Here is an 18575-nt window from a genome sequence, read left to right on the forward strand (position 1 = left end):
ATTAAATGAGAAATGCAGTCAGGATGTAGATGGACAGTTATTGACATCCTTAATCTGCGCTACTTTCAGCCTGTTTGCTGTCACAAGCCTTTAATTAGAGATATCTATGGAGATTGAAGAACCATCTGCACACCTTGCTTCATTGACTCTGGAAAAACCCTCTGCCAGCCCCAATAACTCTAGTCTTGTGGCAAGGTGAGGAACAAGTTACCCATCACATAAAGTTATTCTTATCTCTAGGCATGGCTTTATTTTCAGCAAGGAAGGGAAGAAGCCACACAAACTCACGGCCTGAGTAGCCACAGATCTGGACTTGGAGGCAACTGGGAATACATTAATCCTTTCAGTCTGCTGGAAAGATTTCACTTGAAAGAAGACCACAATCTAACACTTGTAAAGTGCAATTCGAAGAGTGCTGTTCCGCCATGGACCTCAAATGGCAAAGTGAATGGAAGTGACACACAACATTCCAAGGCATGGTCCCCACAGGAAGCACCACAAACGTGGTGAGACTGAACAATAAAATGAAGTTGCACCATCACATGGCCTCCCTCAAGTCACTGGAGCTCCAGGAAAAGCACCCAGCTCCCTGGTCCAGCAAAGCTCTTGAGCACATGTGAGACTTGAAACTGAAAGCTACAGCACTGGTATAACTGAGATAGTATCACTTTAAATAGAATGCCACATGTAGGAGAATATCCTTGTTTTTCTAAGCAGTCTGGATGGAGGTCTGGCCCGTGGTACCTGTTCTAATTACATTTCCTCTCAGTATAGGCATTATGAACCAGAGCTGGATTTGTTCAGGAAAGGAGGAAAGTATCTCTATTTGGCACAAAGCCTCATTAAGCCAGCGTCAGGTGCATGGGTTTGAGTTTTTTAATATCGGCTGAATGGAAAGGAAAGGGTTGTTCCTTCCAAAAACCGTCCAATACCCATTACTGTTAAATACTTTCTGATCTTGTAATCGTCACATTCATCTGTTGCTGGATGTCATCTCATATTTTCCATGGCTTTTGGCACCTCTGTGTGGTACTACCGATTAATGGCAGCAGCATGTTGATCTTTAGCTGCCAAGGGCTGCTGGCCAGCACCCTAAATTTTCAGTGGTTCTTCACCCTGGCAGAAAGAACTGTTTCCAGCTTAATCAGGTCAACCGTGAGCAAGGGAAAAAGAGGCACAGGGATTTTTAACACATACATCTATAGAAGTGATATCTCAGCAGTGAAAATGTGCCTGTGCCAGTTCCTCAGCTGGTACAAATCACCAGAGAAGCCCACAAAGTCTATGTGATTCATGGCACCCTAAGACCTGGTCTTAATTCTCCTCAGCCCTGCTTCCATGATTTACACTAGTGCTGATCAATCGACATAGGGTGGCAAAAGCTATCAAGCTGATTGATACGGTAAACAAGGACTAAATGTGCACAAACCACAAAGACAGTATAGAATCAGGCCCTGTGTGCGTTCATTAGCAGCCCCATTTCCCGTGGGATACACTGCTCCTGTGCAGAATACACTTCCCATGAGTTGATACACTGTTCCTCACTTCCAAGTAATGAGAATGGCTCCGTGTCAACTCTGCTCCTGCTGACAGCCCCAAAGGAGTTGGAGCTTGTTGCTCATCCTCTTAGCCCACAAACTTCCTCACTTCCCCACCCCTGCCCACGGAACAATATTTCACAAGGGTGTCTTCCAAATCTCCCTGTAAATGCATCAGACTAAACCCTGTCCCCAGTTAAGCCCTTGCTGGTGTTTGTTACCAGATTTCACCTGCCTCTGTACAGAGAGCAGACGGGTGTGAAGGTGGTCTGTGGCATATCTTAGCAAAGCCCTGTGATTTGTGAGAGGATCTGCCAGTCCAAAGGAAAACAACATCTGGTTTTAAAAGTGCCTTACCCAGGGCAATTCAGCATGCCTACAGCAGAGTCAATGAAGATGGAGACATTTATTCCAGATGTTTATCTGATCCCTGGCAATCGTGTATCCATTGATTCCTCTCCTGCTTCCTAATTATGTTCTGATCAACTTACTGGGAACTTTTTTCCTCATACAGCAAAGCTTGCTGAAAGTGCCTCTGCTTCAGGGATTCTTTTGAAATATGTCTTAGCTTCCAAGGGTAATGAATTCTTTCATAATAAACGCCTAGCTGTAATATGAACAATACTTGGCTTCCAGGAACTGCCTTATAATTACACGGCTCAGTATTGCATGTCAGAGGTTTGCTTCATCTTTAATATTTTATGAAGAAGTTCAGATTCTGACAGTAAAAGTATTTAACCCAGAGGACCTGGAACCCTGACTATTATTTTGCAAAGTAGCCATCCAGCTACGCTTTTGTGCGCCACCATTATCCCTGGTGCATACTCACAACTCTTTGATACTCTCTAAGTAGACACAACCACATGTTGTCCAGATGGAAACCTGGCTGCATCATTACATTATATTGAAATAACCCAATACCACCTGTTTCTGCTGGGGTTTCTGCCAACATTTTCCCATAAAACATTTATTTTGCTAATATTTTAGTTGGTCACCTCAGAAGGACACTTGAAGTTAAAGATTTACCATGTGCGCAGCCATGAGGAAAACCTCAATAAAAGAGAAAGCAACAAAGCTCAAGAATAGCTAATGCTTATTGTTTAAAAGGTAGATGTTCACCTAGGCACTAAGCATTAACACTCTGCAGGGACACAAAACCAAACACTGTTTTTGGCAGTGTACATCAGGTGAATTATCTTAACTGTCTTGGTACTCACCTCTCATATAATTAAAAAAAAAAAAAAAAAAATCCTTTCGTGCATGGAGTGGGGCTAATATACAATAACACTAATGAAAATTTTTGTTGTTGTTGTTTATTAACCTGGATCTGTCATATTATAAAACCCCCCAGTCTACTTCCTCTCCCCCTCTGCAGATAAAAAAAATTTATCTTGAGTAAGTCTTTATAAATGAGAAAAGCCTTACAACTCCCAGCCTACTTCAGATGTTTAAGGGATTTATTAGATACCTTCTGCAGCAGCAATAGGACTTTTTAATTTCGTTTCTATATTTTTAGAGACATTTTCCTTAAAAAAAAAAAAAACTTTTCAAAATCATTTGATAAAAATTCTCCCAGCATGTCATCACTCAGGTATACACCTAATACTCATCAGTGTTGACCTCTGTATAAAAGTCTAACCAGTAGCTGGACTTCACACAAAGACTTTTTTCTCACATATAAATATTTTACTTGAAGAACAGCAAAGGTTATTAACAATCCACTACTCCCAGTATATTTTCTGGGTATCAATTATTACTATTCAATTTTAAAAGCTGCTGTTCTCCTAAGGGAGAGGTAACAATGCCGTGTAAAGTGACCAACACAACCCCACAAAGACCCAGCAGTGTTTCTTGAAATACAGTAGATCAAACACACACAAATTGACAAAGACAAGCACAACAATAGAAAAAAAAAAAAGGATGCGATCCAAAAACAAAATCCAGAAACAGAAAAAAATGTTTACAAACTAAGGAGATAATTTCTAGTTATAAATAAGAATGCCTATGGCTGTTAGAAAACCATCTTACAAGAGGGGGAAAACAGCTGAAAAAATAAAAATGTGGGTTTTTTTCTGCATATTTTGTTTTAATATATTTAAGATACCACCAATTCTATTAACCTACGAAATTAACCAATAAAAATTCACAAGGAAGAAATAACAGTAATTATAAAATAAAGAAGAAAAGAGTGTATAAAACAGCTTCAAGTTCACTTGCTTGGATTTATTCTAAATATAGCCCTAGCCATTTTTATCATGTCACAGCATACTTTTATAGCTTGTAAAAGAACAGTATGAGAATTGAAAGGAAAGAGAAAGGGACCAGTCATAAGTTTAGCCCTGTTTTGTTCCTTTCTCCTTTTCATCTTCATTCCACATTCCATTCCCAATAAAATCACCCATTTATAACCAAACCCCTGGCTGTTGGCACGAAAGTAATTTAAATTTGTGCCTATTTTTAAAAAGCCAACTTATAACCTGAAACCATTATAGTAATTGATTAACTATCACAAGCAAAGCAAAGTATCTGGTTGACAGATTCTATTCACAGTCACATCCCTTCCCTGAAGACAGGTAGTTAGATAATTAAGCAATCCATTTCTCTGCATATATGCTACACACAAAAGCAACTGACACACAATGAATCTTGCTAAGCTTTTGTTCAACATATGAAATACTGGATAATCACCCTTTTTTATGAAAGCACTTGACCTTTAAATTGATATCCCCCTCCCAAAAAAAAGATGGTAATCGGTACTCAAAGAGATATTGAATGCTCTGCAGCTAATCCAGAAGATCATTGCCCATTAGTCATTATTAGATTTTTTTTAATCTAAAGGTATTTGATTATAACAAAGAGAAGAAGAAAATACTATTTAAGTTGCTGTGAATGCCTATACTTTCCTCTTTGTAAATCACGTGACAATCAGAGTTATAGACTACCTACAACATGAATATCATTTGCGCATTTGATCCCCACTCAGAGAGCAGTTTTATAAGCTCTGAATGACAGAAAACAAGATTATCAGTGACAGTGATTTTCAATATTACATATGTTGCACGTAACACAATTTTTTTCCTTTAGCAGCTGATGAGTATTATGTTCTTTTGTGTAATACATTGGAAATACATTCCTGTTCCTCTGTTTAGGAAAAGTAAATCAAAAATGCTTAAATGCATTGAAGAAATTGCACAGCCTTCAAAAAAAAAAGTATCCTTTTCGTTTCATTACATTTTGACTGTTTCCCTGTTCACTTTTTACATGGCACCACTAATCATATGCTGCATCCCAGAAACTGCATTTCAACTACAAGGACAACAATATGGTACGACACCGGCTGGATGACCCTGCTCAGAAGGAAGTGGTTACTGGGTCATACTCTAGTCCAGTTTGCAATGATACCAGACTGGAGGATCTGTTGATACACCCCCTGCTCAGAGATGCCATTCAAAGGGACACCAACAGGCCAGAGGAAAGGGCACATAGGGACTTCGTGAAATTCAACAGAGGCAAACACAAAATCTTCCCCCAGGGAAAGAAGCTCCAGGACACAGTACAGGCTTGCCAGTACTTATTTCCCACAGTATATATAACCAAGAGAACATCAGAAACTGCCTTCTTACAGTGAAACAGCTCCTCTGAGCACAAAATTGAAAAATCTTTATGAAGAAGAAAAGCCACAGTATGCTTTTACGCTTGTTTGTGCTAAGCCTTTTAAACTTCATGGCTATTTCACCAAGGTATGTGTGACAGATTACATATTGGTTTTCTGCATTAGTAGTTACTTATTTAATGCTCTTGGACCTGAAGCAAAAATAATTAGGAAATCCTTTTCATGTAAGAAGATAATCTAAATGGCCCTAGAGGTCTGGCCATCAGATTTGGTAATCTGACATTTTCAAGCAGTCCCTTTCCAGTCAAATGCTCTCAATATTCTTCATGGCTGTTTTACCAACATGGGTAAAACCATACTCACACACATAATTCAGTCTGATCCTCTCCCACATTTACATGTTAGACCTGATACCTGCCTAGTTGGTATGAGGAAATCACAATACAAAGGACACAGCATATTCAAATTTGTTTTCTCTCCAGGATATGTTTTGTTCCATTCATCCCATAAATTTCTTTTAGAATGTATTGAAATGTTCCCTGCCAGCACTTCTCTATTTTTTTGGTTTAGTGATGCCTTTTTGGGACTACCTAAAAGCCAGACAAAATTAAAGGAATAAAAAGTGGCTATATTTATAGAAAGACCTTCAGGTACATACCAACCAGACAAAGCTTCTCCCAGGGACTACACACAAAAATGGATGATGGGAGATGGGTTTTCATACTTTTATATGTTTGGTCCATTTGCATATTGGGGGTTAATCTTCCAATTACAGCTTCAGGTAATGAGGTAATTTACCCCAAGTTTGACCCCCCCAGACCCACTTGTATTTACATTTATTGGAGCCTAAAACAGTAAGATATCCTTGAGTCCCAGGCCAAGAGAAGAATTGTTGCATCTGACCAAAATGAGACAGCAGCAGCTAACACACTATGTGGAGTTTGGCCCGTGGCTAAACACTCTATGTGGACTCTGGAGTTATACACTAAAGCACTGCAGGATTACAAACATATGAATAACACAAAAGCTAAAGTCCTAAGGCATCAGTAGTGGGTTAACCCCAGCTGGATGCCAGACACCCACTAAAGCTATTCTCTCACTCCCCTCCACAACTGGACAAAGGAAAGAAAATATAACAAAGGTTTCATGGGTTAAGATAAGGACAGAGAGAGATCACTCGCTATCTTGGTTTAAAAGACAAAATGTCTGCTGAGGAAGGCAGGAACTTTCCTGGAATGGGAAGACAACCCCTCCCCCAAATTACTGTATGTAAATTATGGCAAAATTGGAAGAAAATGAATGTTATAGACGGGCAATGCGGTGGTTCCCTCTTGCAATTAAGGGATGAATATTATGTGTTTGTTAACAGACATTTTCGTGATGTATACTTATAGTTTTAGTGATGTTATTGTGATTTGTTCTCCACGCAGTCCCCTTTCCCCTCCCCCTCGTACTGTTGTCACTGGACAGCCTTGGTAACCAGGGAATTTGGGAGGAGGGCAGGCTTGTTACTAAGGGGCGTGGCATGGCAACATCCAACCTCCAATCAAGATGCAAGAAAGCAGCCTCCACCAATAAACAGCAAAGAAGAGTTGATTGACAGCTTTTGGGGGGGCCAGGGTTGGCCAATGCAACACCAGGGGTATAAAAGGCAGAGCAGCCATTTTGTGGGCGAGCGCATGGCGGTTTGGTTCCGTGCTCCCAGCGCCGCTCTTTCTCCTCATTCAGTCCTTTGCTGTATTTTGTTAAGGCTTGATAAACCGTTGAAATTTTTTAAAAGTGAGCATCAGTTCTCACAGGAATAACTGTTGTTTACTAGAAAACGTATATAAAAAAGACAGAACCACCGCCAACAAAAGAGCAACAGACTTTTCCCACCCATTAAACAATTTCCCCTTTTAGTGTAGCTGTGTCCACAACCAGCCATGGGCACTGATGTCTCAGACAGGGCAGAGAGGCTGCAGTGACTCCCAGAAAAGCCCAGAAACTTCCTGGTGTGGTGGGGAGCAGCTCGGGCAAGGCGACTGCTCCTTTTGTAAAACTCAAGGGCAGCAGTTGGTGTCTGTACCACCACTGTTACTTTGGTTTAGAATCAGATCTTCTGTGCCAAATATTTTGCAGAAGGAATGGTGGTGCTGTTAAGGGGAGGTTTGCTAGTTTTAAGGAATAAAGTCTTGCACTCCAGATGTGCTGAACACTTCCATTTTCTTCCTACATCTAATTCACTCTTCAAGTAAAAAAAAAAAAGTCTTCCATAAAAACTACTCCCCAAACCTTCCTACCCTAAATATTTACCTTTGGATGGGATTAATTCTTGTTCTGGACTTGCTGCTACTGTGTGCACTGACTAGAGAGAGTCAAACCAAATTGCTTAGACAGTTTTCAAGTAGTTAAAGATGGAGGAATTAATCCACCAAGAACTGAGGAAAAGGTCAAATCCAACTAGTGACCAAGGGCAGCAGCATCACCACTACAAATAAACAATTAAATATATATATATGTGTACAAACATGGAACATCACTGTGTATTCTGCTTATATTGCCCCCAGGCTACTCTATATCGGCATTTAAACCCAAAATGAATCACTGCAGGAAATCTTACTTTTGTAGTTGGACAACAGAGGAAAAGAGCAAGGAGACGTTTTCAAAGGCAAAACCAGGAGTTAAACAGATTTTTTTCCCACCAACTTCCAACAAGAGCAGAGCTTCTCACTGGGACAGAGAAAGGCTTGACTGGAGACATCCAACAGAGTGACAGCAGGGCCCAGTCCCCCACAACACACATGCACAAAAAAAAAGGCAGCAGAGATCAAGGGCATCCTTGTCCTCCTCTGGACAATAGCAAGCAACTAATTCTTTTTTAAATGCCTCTCAACAGAATCTGCCAAAGGAAATGTCTGAGACAGAGTGAGAAAATAAACTAGTCTCCCCTGCCCTACCACAAGGCCTTGTTTACCAGATCATTGCCCTTCATTCCTCTCCACACCCTCCTTATTTGGTTACTTTTCTCATAATTATATGGGGAATTTTAATTCCAAACCATGGAAACTATGAAGTTTGTATGCATATGTGCAACGCTTGTACATCAAGTCCTGTACCAAAAACCCAACCAATGCCATGTCATGATTAAGAGTTTTCAAAAGGTACAGCTGCTTCTGTGGTAAACAATGCTGATAACCTCAACCTTACTTTGGTAGCTCTGCTGATAAAAATCATTTCCCTGGCTTCAGTGATCCAGTCCGTAATTCCTTTCAGGGCAACAGCAATTGAGAAACAAAAGTAAAAATTAAAAAAAAAAAAAAAAAAAAAAAAAAAAAACACACCACACCATAAAAGACGCTAAAACAGTTTTAGAAGCCTGAGGAAAACTGAAGTGGCAATCTCATGTGCCTCTCCACCATCAGATCAAACTCAGTAAAAAAAAATCCAGTTACAGAAATATGACTCTTATATTATGCTTTTGGGTTATAAACTTTCCCACATAAGAAGCTGAATTAAGTCCAGAACAGCCTTTTATTATTATTATTTTGGTTAATATTATGTTTTTCTACTCCCTGTAAGAAACAGCAGCTGAACTGACTTATGCCATTGTCAAAGTCAGTGCCATTCACAGAATGTGAGTTAGGCACAGAGTGATGTAGGATTCGGTGCCCCACCTCGAACAGATGATGCTCAGGGACACTGAGAAAAGGTTAATACAATAAACAGGAGGCAAAAGACAGTTGAGGGTAAAAAAGTTCTGTAGGAAGTAGAGCAGGAAACAGAGTAATTACAGGAAATGTTCTGGATACAATATGAAATTATTATCTTTCTGGTTCTTCTCATGCGTCCATATGGCTCTAGACCAGCACCCTTTGGTTTAGATACTATTTAGAGCACAGTGATGAAAGCAGCTGGTATAAACTCTACTCTAGCATTAAAAAAACCCAATTCTCACATGTAACCAGCTAAAAAAGGTGGCATTTAAAAAAGAGGCAGAGCAGGACTCTTAAAGGTAGAGTATAAACTATCCATGGTTTGAAAACTGTTCAATGATTGTGATCGCACTGGAGATATTAACGTAGCCAATGTTAATAAAAGAGTCATTAGGAACTGCTGACTGAAAGTACACAGCCATGTGTTTTCCTCCTTCTGCCAAGGCAATCGCAGCTGAAGAAGGTCCTTTCCTGCTACACACACACAGTCCCTGGCTGTAGATGGGAAAGCAGGCACGCAGGACCTAATTTATGTGACCTTTTTTGAAGTATTTTACTGGTAACATTTTCCAGGGCCTGATCTAGCCCCCAAATAGACAGTAGGTAATTACCAAAAGACAAAGAAACCCACAAAACATGTGCTTATAAATGTATTTTCATAAATCAAAGCACACTCTAAAAAGTCTTGGTCCTTTAGTAATGGTTTTGAATGAAAAGCCAAGGCTTCTCCAGGTGTCAGCACGTTCATGTGTGTTGAATTTGGACTGACGTTACACATGAACAGACATTCTAAAGAATCCCGTTTCTGACTCTATTTTCTTTTCTGGAACAAATTCTTCTCTTAGTGGTGCTGGTGTAACACTGAAATACCTCAATCAGCTCCAGTGGACATGTACGGTTGTCATTATCAGTACAATGCAGGAAAAATATACAGTGAATTGCTAGAGAATTTATTAGTTTATATTATTGATGTGCTAGCTAGGAGTATCATGAGTGCATGTATGGAGTCAACACCTTTCCCTAACAGCGTGGTGAACAAGGAAATTCCTGGCTGTTAAACAGCCTGTATCTGCAACAGCAGACTAAAACAATCTCTCAAGTATATGTATTGCTTGATCCAAAAAGACACATTTCCCATCCTATGAATCGATTGTCTTCACTCTCCAAACACAAACGACGGTGTCCTAAACTCGTGTACAGTGGTGTTAATCCAAAATAACGCCACCAAGTCAGTTGAGGTGCTCCAGATTTACCCGGGTGTGAGTGAGAGCATTTGGCACCCAGTACCTATTGGTTATAGATCCTCAGCTGCTGGAGATCATCACAGTTCTTTCAAGTCAGTGCCTCTGAAATTAATGCAGTTATGCTGATTTACACCAGGTGAGGATCTGCCTTGTGGTTTCTGGCTTTAAATTCTCTTCCTGTCAGCCATCTCATTTCAAAATGGTTTCAATAGACAACTCCTAGCCAGAATTTCCTCTGCTATTTATAGGATTATTTCAAGAGTTTCTACGATAATCCCCATATTTCCATCTTTATATCGGAGCCTTTTTCAGGATTGTATTACAGCCAAACTATTCGCATATCCAGATGACACCACTCCTTCCTCCTCTTTTCCCTTCCCTATTTGGGATGATTATACAGAGGGGAAATATCTCTCACGGTCAGATCTTCAGCTGGCATAAATCAGCATATAATTGACATTAGTGATTTACATCATTTAGCAATATAGAAGAAAAGACAAAAAGAAAAAAGAAAAAAAATTAGTTTTTACCAATGCAGTTTAAAATTAGTAACAGGTCTTTAATATTGAAAGAATATTAAAATGTAACCCATATGTACACCTTTGATGTGTGTTTTATGGGCTCAGCTAGGCATCATTTACAGCTTGGAATGACAAAGCTTCTTGCTGTTTTGTTCTATAAAATCCTCAGCAATTCTGCCTCTAAATCTAAATATTCCATACTTATTCAACATGCTTCACCTCAAGTGTGCTTAAAACACACCACCAAGGGCTTTCATAAACAAAACCTCTTCTGTTGATTTCACATGTCCTTTTCATCCATCTAAATGTTATATTCAACCTGTTGAAATAGCTCAGGTTTAACAGAATTTAGCCGTGCTGTACAAAAGTGCCTCAGGGGATCTATAGACCTCCATTATCATCGACACTCCAGAAATCTTACAGTAAATAATTTAACCTTAAAATTTGTCATTGATCCATACAGACTTCTGTTATCTGTGCCCACTTAGAAATACTTTAATTTCTCTTTTGGAGAGCTAGATTTCCTCTTATGCTATACCCTTGTAAACTAGCAGATACCTGCTCACCTCTGATACTCTTCTCAAAGATCTTTTAATTAATAAAGCTATCCAGATCAGAAGAGAGCTGGATACACAGCAGAGAGAGTTGAAAAATAGAACTCCCTGCAGGGACAGACTCAGAGTCTGCAAAACCCTTCTGAGACTCAAAGCAACCTGCATCACTAGCACATTTTCCCAGTACAGAAGTGCTTGCAGGAACCGGCAGTTTCTACATGAATATAAGTAAAAACAAAAGAGGGAAAGCTGACTATTGTGATTTCCAGTTGTTAGATTTGATGCCCTGACAGTCTTTTGGGGGAGATCTGATAGCCAGTGGCAGAGACTACATATGTAGGAGAAGCTGTGCATTACTGAGGGCAATATTGAGTACAGGCTCTTCAATCCAGCTCTCACAGGTTGACAAATAAAAGTCCTTCCCCCCCTCCATCACCACCCACACGCTTTTTTCCCCCAGGGCCAAGAGGGTCGGAGTAACATCAGGCACTCCTGGTCTGGAAATTAGTTGTTATATGTTTGTGGGGGTGAGGGGTTGGCAGAAAGGCAGATCTTATTTCAAATAAATGTTTCCTCCTTTCATTTCCCTTCACCTTCCACGTGAGATAGCAAAAGGATATCAGCATTCAAAGCCGATGTCAGAGATTTAATTTTGTACAGTCCATACTACTTGAAATCAGGTTATTGCTTTACCTTTATGGAGATGAATCCAAATTGGAAACAGAGAAACCGGAGGAACCGTGTGGATGCCAGACTCACAACTGCAGGCATTTATGTAAAAATAGCATGTTTTCACACTCTTAGCTTCTTATTCAGCCTAAGGACTGGTGAGTCAGTACGTGCACAAGTCCAGTGAGGCTGATGAGCAATGGCTACTAAATTCCTATAGGAAAGGAAACCATCTTCTACCTCTCTGCTACTCCATCACAGGCATAAATTCATTTCACTTACTGGGATAAAAGTCACTCATTCTGTTGACCTGACTGGAGTTTGACCAGGAATATTTTGGCTATAAATAAGGAATGACACACAGTAGGGTTATTTCAGGGTGTAACTCCTGGCTATGATTGCTTTTTAAAAGATCTATTAGACTAGTCAATAACAACACCAAATTCAATCTCATTTCAGGTAAAGTAACAACACACAACACAGTATAAGATGTACATGCTTTGTTTACAAGCTGCCACTCCTTAGACACTGTCATGTAGCTAGACCACTAATTTAGCTAATGGGATGTTAGAGATCCAGTAAGGAAGAAGGGCAAGACAGAGGGTAATACTACTGTCCTGCTCTCTAAAGGGTTTCAGTCAAAACTGGAAGAAATCCAGTTCTTCCTAACCAGGGAAGAGATCCCCAAGAATCACTGTGAATTATAAAAAATTTTTCTTGGTAAGAGCCTAAGCTGGAATTTGTGAAATGTATCTAATTTTAACTTCTTACGTCTGAAAACACTGGAGGTAAAATCTTTTTCCTGCTTAAGTTAAACGGACACTGACATCAGTGGAGTGAAGATTTCACCTCATGATTAAAACCAGAGGTAAACCAGTAAGCAATTCTGTTAAAATCCCATTCATAAATTCAAGAATAGAGTAAAAACTTTCCTTTCCCTTCATCTAGAGCTATTCCTTGGAAATACACATTCAAATGGCTATGACTATGTAGTATAGGAATTAATTTTCTACCACTGTGTGCATAATTCTTAGCAAATAATAAATCTAAGTTTTGAACAGGCTGTTTCTCCCTACTGGTGATAAAAAGCTGTCTTCAAGTGTTCAGTTCCTGCCACTTACTCTGGCAGGAGGCAACTGCAGATGAAAAGTGCATAGCATTCTTTCTGCTCTCTGACTGAATAAGCAGGTAAGCACCTTAAAACAAACCCTAAATCTAAATTAGATACTCAGAAGTGAGCTTTGACTTTTGGTACCACAGGATTTCTGCAGGAGCTTAAGGAAAATTTATCCTGCTACTATTTGCTGAACAGAAGAAGGGTTGTGGACAGAGCAGCAGCTGAAGTGAATTTTGAAATTTATGCTCCAAATTTTTAAGCTCCATGCACAAAAGCAGTAAGTAGAGTAACTTATTCCTCAGCAGATGCACACAGAGGTAACACTGAATAAGAGCTGGATACGTTCGACAGCTTTCACACTCAAACCATCTAGAAGAATATTTGCACTACTCATCACAAGTGCACAGTAGAGATCACAGTCCCTAAGGATGAACACAATCCTGCACGACCAGATTGATATTCACCATTATTATCAAACTTAAAAACTTCCTGCGCCACAGGAGTACCAGAATCCAGCAGTCTGCTGAATAAATCCTCTTTTTCCCTTAACTTTTCACACTTGCTGGATTTACCAGCAATGAGCTTCCAAAACTTGTATTACATGGTTATGGTTCTTTTGTCTCAGATTAGAGGCTCAGATTATTGAGAGACTAACAGGTTGCACTCAAGCTAAGGAAATGAGTGCAGCAGTTGTGCAGCGAGTATTTACACCTGTCTGTGAGGATTCAGGATTCTCATTAGGCAGGCTTTGAGATAAGCACTGATATTACTTCTGATTCCAAACTTACCCACATCAACGATTTAGCCAAGATCACCACATCATATACAACTCCTCCTCAGATGCTCAAGTGCCTGTCCTAGTGACCAGAATTATCTGGTGTGATCAAAGTGTGATCAAATGGGCCCATAAAAGCTTCCCTCAGTTACCACTTATGTAATAGAGAAATGCACAGAAAGTTTGCTAATTATGTAAACCAAACTTTATTACCAGCGTTCTGTCAGAGAAAAACACAATTATCCCATAATAACCACTGAAACACCCAAATAAAACTATACCAAGAGGAACTTCCCTTCTAGCAAAAGATTCAGAATTTCAGATTAAAAGATCTGTAAATATGGTCTGAAGAAGTAAAATGAAAATAGGAGGATTCCTGTTGTTTTACACTGGCATAGACATTAACACCAGAAGACACTAAGAAAACCTAATCCAAATGGCAGGGCTTGGTAAAAATTAATTACGGTTAAGACTTCTGGAAACTTAAAGTAAAAGGTATTCCTGTACCAATATGTAAAATGCTATGAAAAATAAAATAAATACAACACCTGAAAAAATCAACTTGTCCCCAGAAAGTGCCCAGAATGATGTAAATATAAATAATCCTGGCCTGACTGCTTTGTAAAAGAAAAAGTTGAGGGTCTCTTAATTTCCACGGGCAGCAGAACCTGAGGGAATGAAAGAACAGCTCTACCCTGGCCAGAGGAGCAGGCTGGCTCAAACATCACCAGTTTCTACAGACTATTTGTTCATCCTAATTACATTTGGATTTCCCTTGTGAACTTCTTCTGAACAGCTAAAAAAGGTATCTTTGTGCTTGAACTTACTTTCCAGGGTTGTATCAGCCAGGGCTGAGGCTCTCATGACATCATTACTATAACCTGCATAAAAACTGCATTACAAAGCAATTCACGTATTCCTGCAAAAAAGGAACAGCACTGAAATGCTAACAAGAAGAACTTCTAAGTAAGACTGGTCAGGAAATATTTTTTGTTCCAGTGAACTTTTTTTTCTTTACTCCTTTTTAATTTTCCATGGAAAAGTGACAGCCCACATGTTGAATTATTTTTCATTGGGGTTTTTGTTTTTCACCACCGGTTTGATGAAAAGCTTTTTTCATTAAAGAAGACATGTAAGCTTTCTTGGAAAAAAAAAGAAAACTTCAATTTGGAAGAAGTATTTTTTAACATAATGCTATCTTGTGATCATTTTAATATCTGATTACAAGTCTAAAGTAATCAAACTACCATGGCATACCTCTCAAATAATACAAATGAATACACAAAGTGTTTTGTCTTTCACAAATATTACTGCAAGTAGTACTCAATCATTCAAATGCGGATGCAACGTGAGCACAAAAGCAGATTTTTGGCTGCTATCAATCAGCACAATTTCAGGAAAGTTTATGGAGCTACACACATTTAGGCTAGATTAAAATCTGCCCTCAAGGTTGAACACAGGCAAATCAAAATATGTGCTTTTTTAATTCAGTTACCCTGAAGAGAAAAAACATTTCCTCCCTTTGATCCTATTAAGCAAATGTGGTCCAAAAGAACAGAATATTACATTCTTCAGCAGAAAGTTTCACTGATTAAATAGCATTGGAGTCAGAGCTGAAACTCTCACTGACTTTGCAACTCCAAAGTGGCCATTTTTAACCTTTTAGAGTACCTACTTAGTTACCACGTCAATATGCCCCTTTCTTACCCGTAGATAATGCAGCCAAAAGAGAAGAAAACAAAATAAACAGAGTACAGGTAGAAACAAAAGGCAGTTAAACACTCACTCTTGGTGTTACTGGGCTGGTCAGGAAATTAAAGCATTGGTACAGGCATTAAAGGGGTGAATACACAGGGAGAGGGGTCAAGGCTTGAGTGGCTTCCTCTTCCTTGGCACTGGAAAGCCAAAACAACCATGTATCACTGATCCAGCTCCAGATGCTGGCTGGTAACGTGGAAACGTAAGAGAAAATAGCATTTCTTAGCAAGAAGTTAGAGAAAACACGAAAGAATTATTATTTGGGGTGATTCACAGATGTATTTCATAGAAAAACCTCCAAGTGAAGGAAAATTTCCTCCTTATAATCTATAAAGGACTTGCAATCAAACATATGGTTGGGAAACTTTAGGAAAGGTTAATGTTATAAGTCAACCACAGACAAATTCACAAATGCACACACATACACCCATAAATAAAACATACTTAATGCCATAAAAAGATTAATATATATATATATATATATCTCCTTATCTTGGAAAAAGTTATTCTCGTAAATCTACGGGAACAAAGTCAAATCACGAAAATGACCGGAGGAAATAAGAAATACATCCACGCTATATCACACACACCTGCTGACCAGAGGCCCAGACACCCGAGTTCACGTGTTTTAATCATTCCCTTGGCTCTGATCCCACACTGGGACTGAGTAGAACAGACATCTGTCAGCAGGTAAATGCGAGCTGCACAACCCAGCATGACGCAGCCACCCTCCTGCTCAGGCAGGAAAAGCCTCTTCCTCAGCAGCTTCCCTTACAAAATTCAGCCACATCCTAACTTCTGGAGCTGCAATGAGCCTGCATCCTTTTCCACTCCTTTCCAGTATCAGACACACAGATGGCTTTGCAGGACACTCATATTCCTGACCTCAGAGCAGGGTTGGAATCCCAAGGGAGTAGGTGATAAACAGGATGCAATGGGGGGCTCTAGGACCTGCAGAAGGCAAATCCAACCATCTCACATTGGCTCCCAGTTCACTCTTTGACACCCCAATGTCATTCCTCTTGAGTCTTCCAGAACAGCTTCCATTCTGGACTTCCTTCTTTTACTTTGAAATCATCCTGGGCTCATACCTCACCAACATTTCTTTCTCTTTTTCCATTCTCTGCCTTGGGAAGACCCAGGAGCAAGTCCTCCTTTCTCTCCATCCCAATCAGGTTCATATATCCCCTCCAAAAGCAAGGAGATGACATGCTGCCCAAATGTCCAACACCGGCTTTGTGCAGCTGCCTGCTGTCCAAGCAGCAAGATTTATATGAAATATAGTGAAAATGTGTTGATATTTACTGAAATAGCATCCAGAGGATACTTTGGGGTATAATATCAAATGAAAAAGCTCTGTCTCTGTTAACAAAAGCATGCCCCATCTTTAGAACTCGCCCCTTTCTTTGGTCATAGTGTCCCACTGCCCCTTCCCCTTGTTTCTGCCAAACAGCAGCAAATGCTTGTACTGTAAAAACCACAGTGGAAAAGCACTTCATGGACATCACAGATCCCAGCAGAGACATCAACAGCAAAATTAGCTCATATTTGGTGGGGGTTAGTTTTGAAAGGAGGAAAAAAAAACAATCTTGGACAGGAACCACTAGTATAGGTGGTTCAAATTTTTGTACTGCTTCAGAAAAGTAACTTAATCACCTCCCCATCTCAGTCACCCTGCTGTTACATGCAGATAACAATCCTTCCCGTATCTGATCTTGATGGAGACTTCTAAATGCTGCTATAATAAAGCCCAGACAGCCCGTTGTGAGTATCTTGACTCATGTCCATAGTGTAACCTATTTTCCCCTATGAGAAGCCTTGGCACACTGGCAGACCTTGCCTTCAAAACAAAAACCTGAAAAGTTCATCTAGATATGAATCTCCCAAGTGCAACAGTTATTGCTTATTTAAAGAGGGTCTCTTACTGCACCTTCCTGGGATGTGTACTCCAAAACAAGCTCCACTAAAAATCCCCATTGCTAGCAGCAACATGGAATTTTGCTACATGAAGGTTTACTAGCTATAAAAATTTGGCAAAATAAACACAGACATCCCTATAATCAGGAACTTTTATTTTCTTCCCTGCTTGCTCTGGTTTTCTGTGTAAAAGCAATTATAAAGTAGAAGTCTCAGTGATGATTTTACTGATCAGCTGGAGAAATTTAGATAAATTTGGCTTTTCATGGACTGCAGCTGTTGTTCTTTTTCAGTGCCTTGATGCAATTAATCATTCCAATGTGCTGGCTTAGGAATGCTACTCCAGTTTTCCTCTACCTTCTATCATTAATCCTAACAGTATGAATCCAATTGCAAATGTTTGTTTCGTCTGTAGCATCCCACTTTTCTCCCCTCTGGTGGTTGCAGTGGTAGGGAGCTGTGATGGGGAATCAGCTGCCATCTCTCTCTGCAGCCTTCACATGCTTTCTGCAACAAACTGAAGATTTTTCCCAATCTTGGCCAAAAGGTTTCTGGGATGAACAGTGCCAAGGCAGGGCATCCAACTCACGGCAGACACTTTGGTTATGTGTTGTGAATGACCCACAATATAAGGGAGAGAGAGAAAATCCAAACCTGGCAATTAAAGTAATCCTCCCCCACCCCCCCAAAAAAAGAAAAAAAAAAAAAAAAGAAAAAAAAAAAAAGCAAAACCCAAGCAAAAAAACCACCAATAGTAAAATTTTAAAGCTCAATTAAAAAAGAGTGGCCTGAGAGTCAAAAGCTAGCAAATGAAATAGAATTTTAATGAACTTGCTCATAATTGAGAATATTAATGAGGAAAAATATCTGGTGAAATGGCACTGCCTGATCCAAATTCAACAATAATTCATTATTAAAGATGATATCTAATGACCATCTAGACAAACCTCTAAGGAATAAAAGCAAAGGCCCAACTCCTCCCAGAGAGTTTCTGTTACTATTTTATTTCCTGTTATATGATTCATTTCGTGGGTCATTGCAAGGGTTCATGTCCATTTGAGAAGTTCAGTTATCATTCTCAGTACTGCATTTCTTGATGTGCAGGAAATGGGCTTTATTTTCTTTTCTGGAAAACCTGATAGTTGCAATCAGTTGTTCACAAAGGCTTCACAGA

This window comes from Hirundo rustica, chromosome 3 (genome assembly GCF_015227805.2).
Source record: "Hirundo rustica isolate bHirRus1 chromosome 3, bHirRus1.pri.v3, whole genome shotgun sequence".
Classification (NCBI taxonomy): Eukaryota; Metazoa; Chordata; class Aves; order Passeriformes; family Hirundinidae; genus Hirundo; species Hirundo rustica.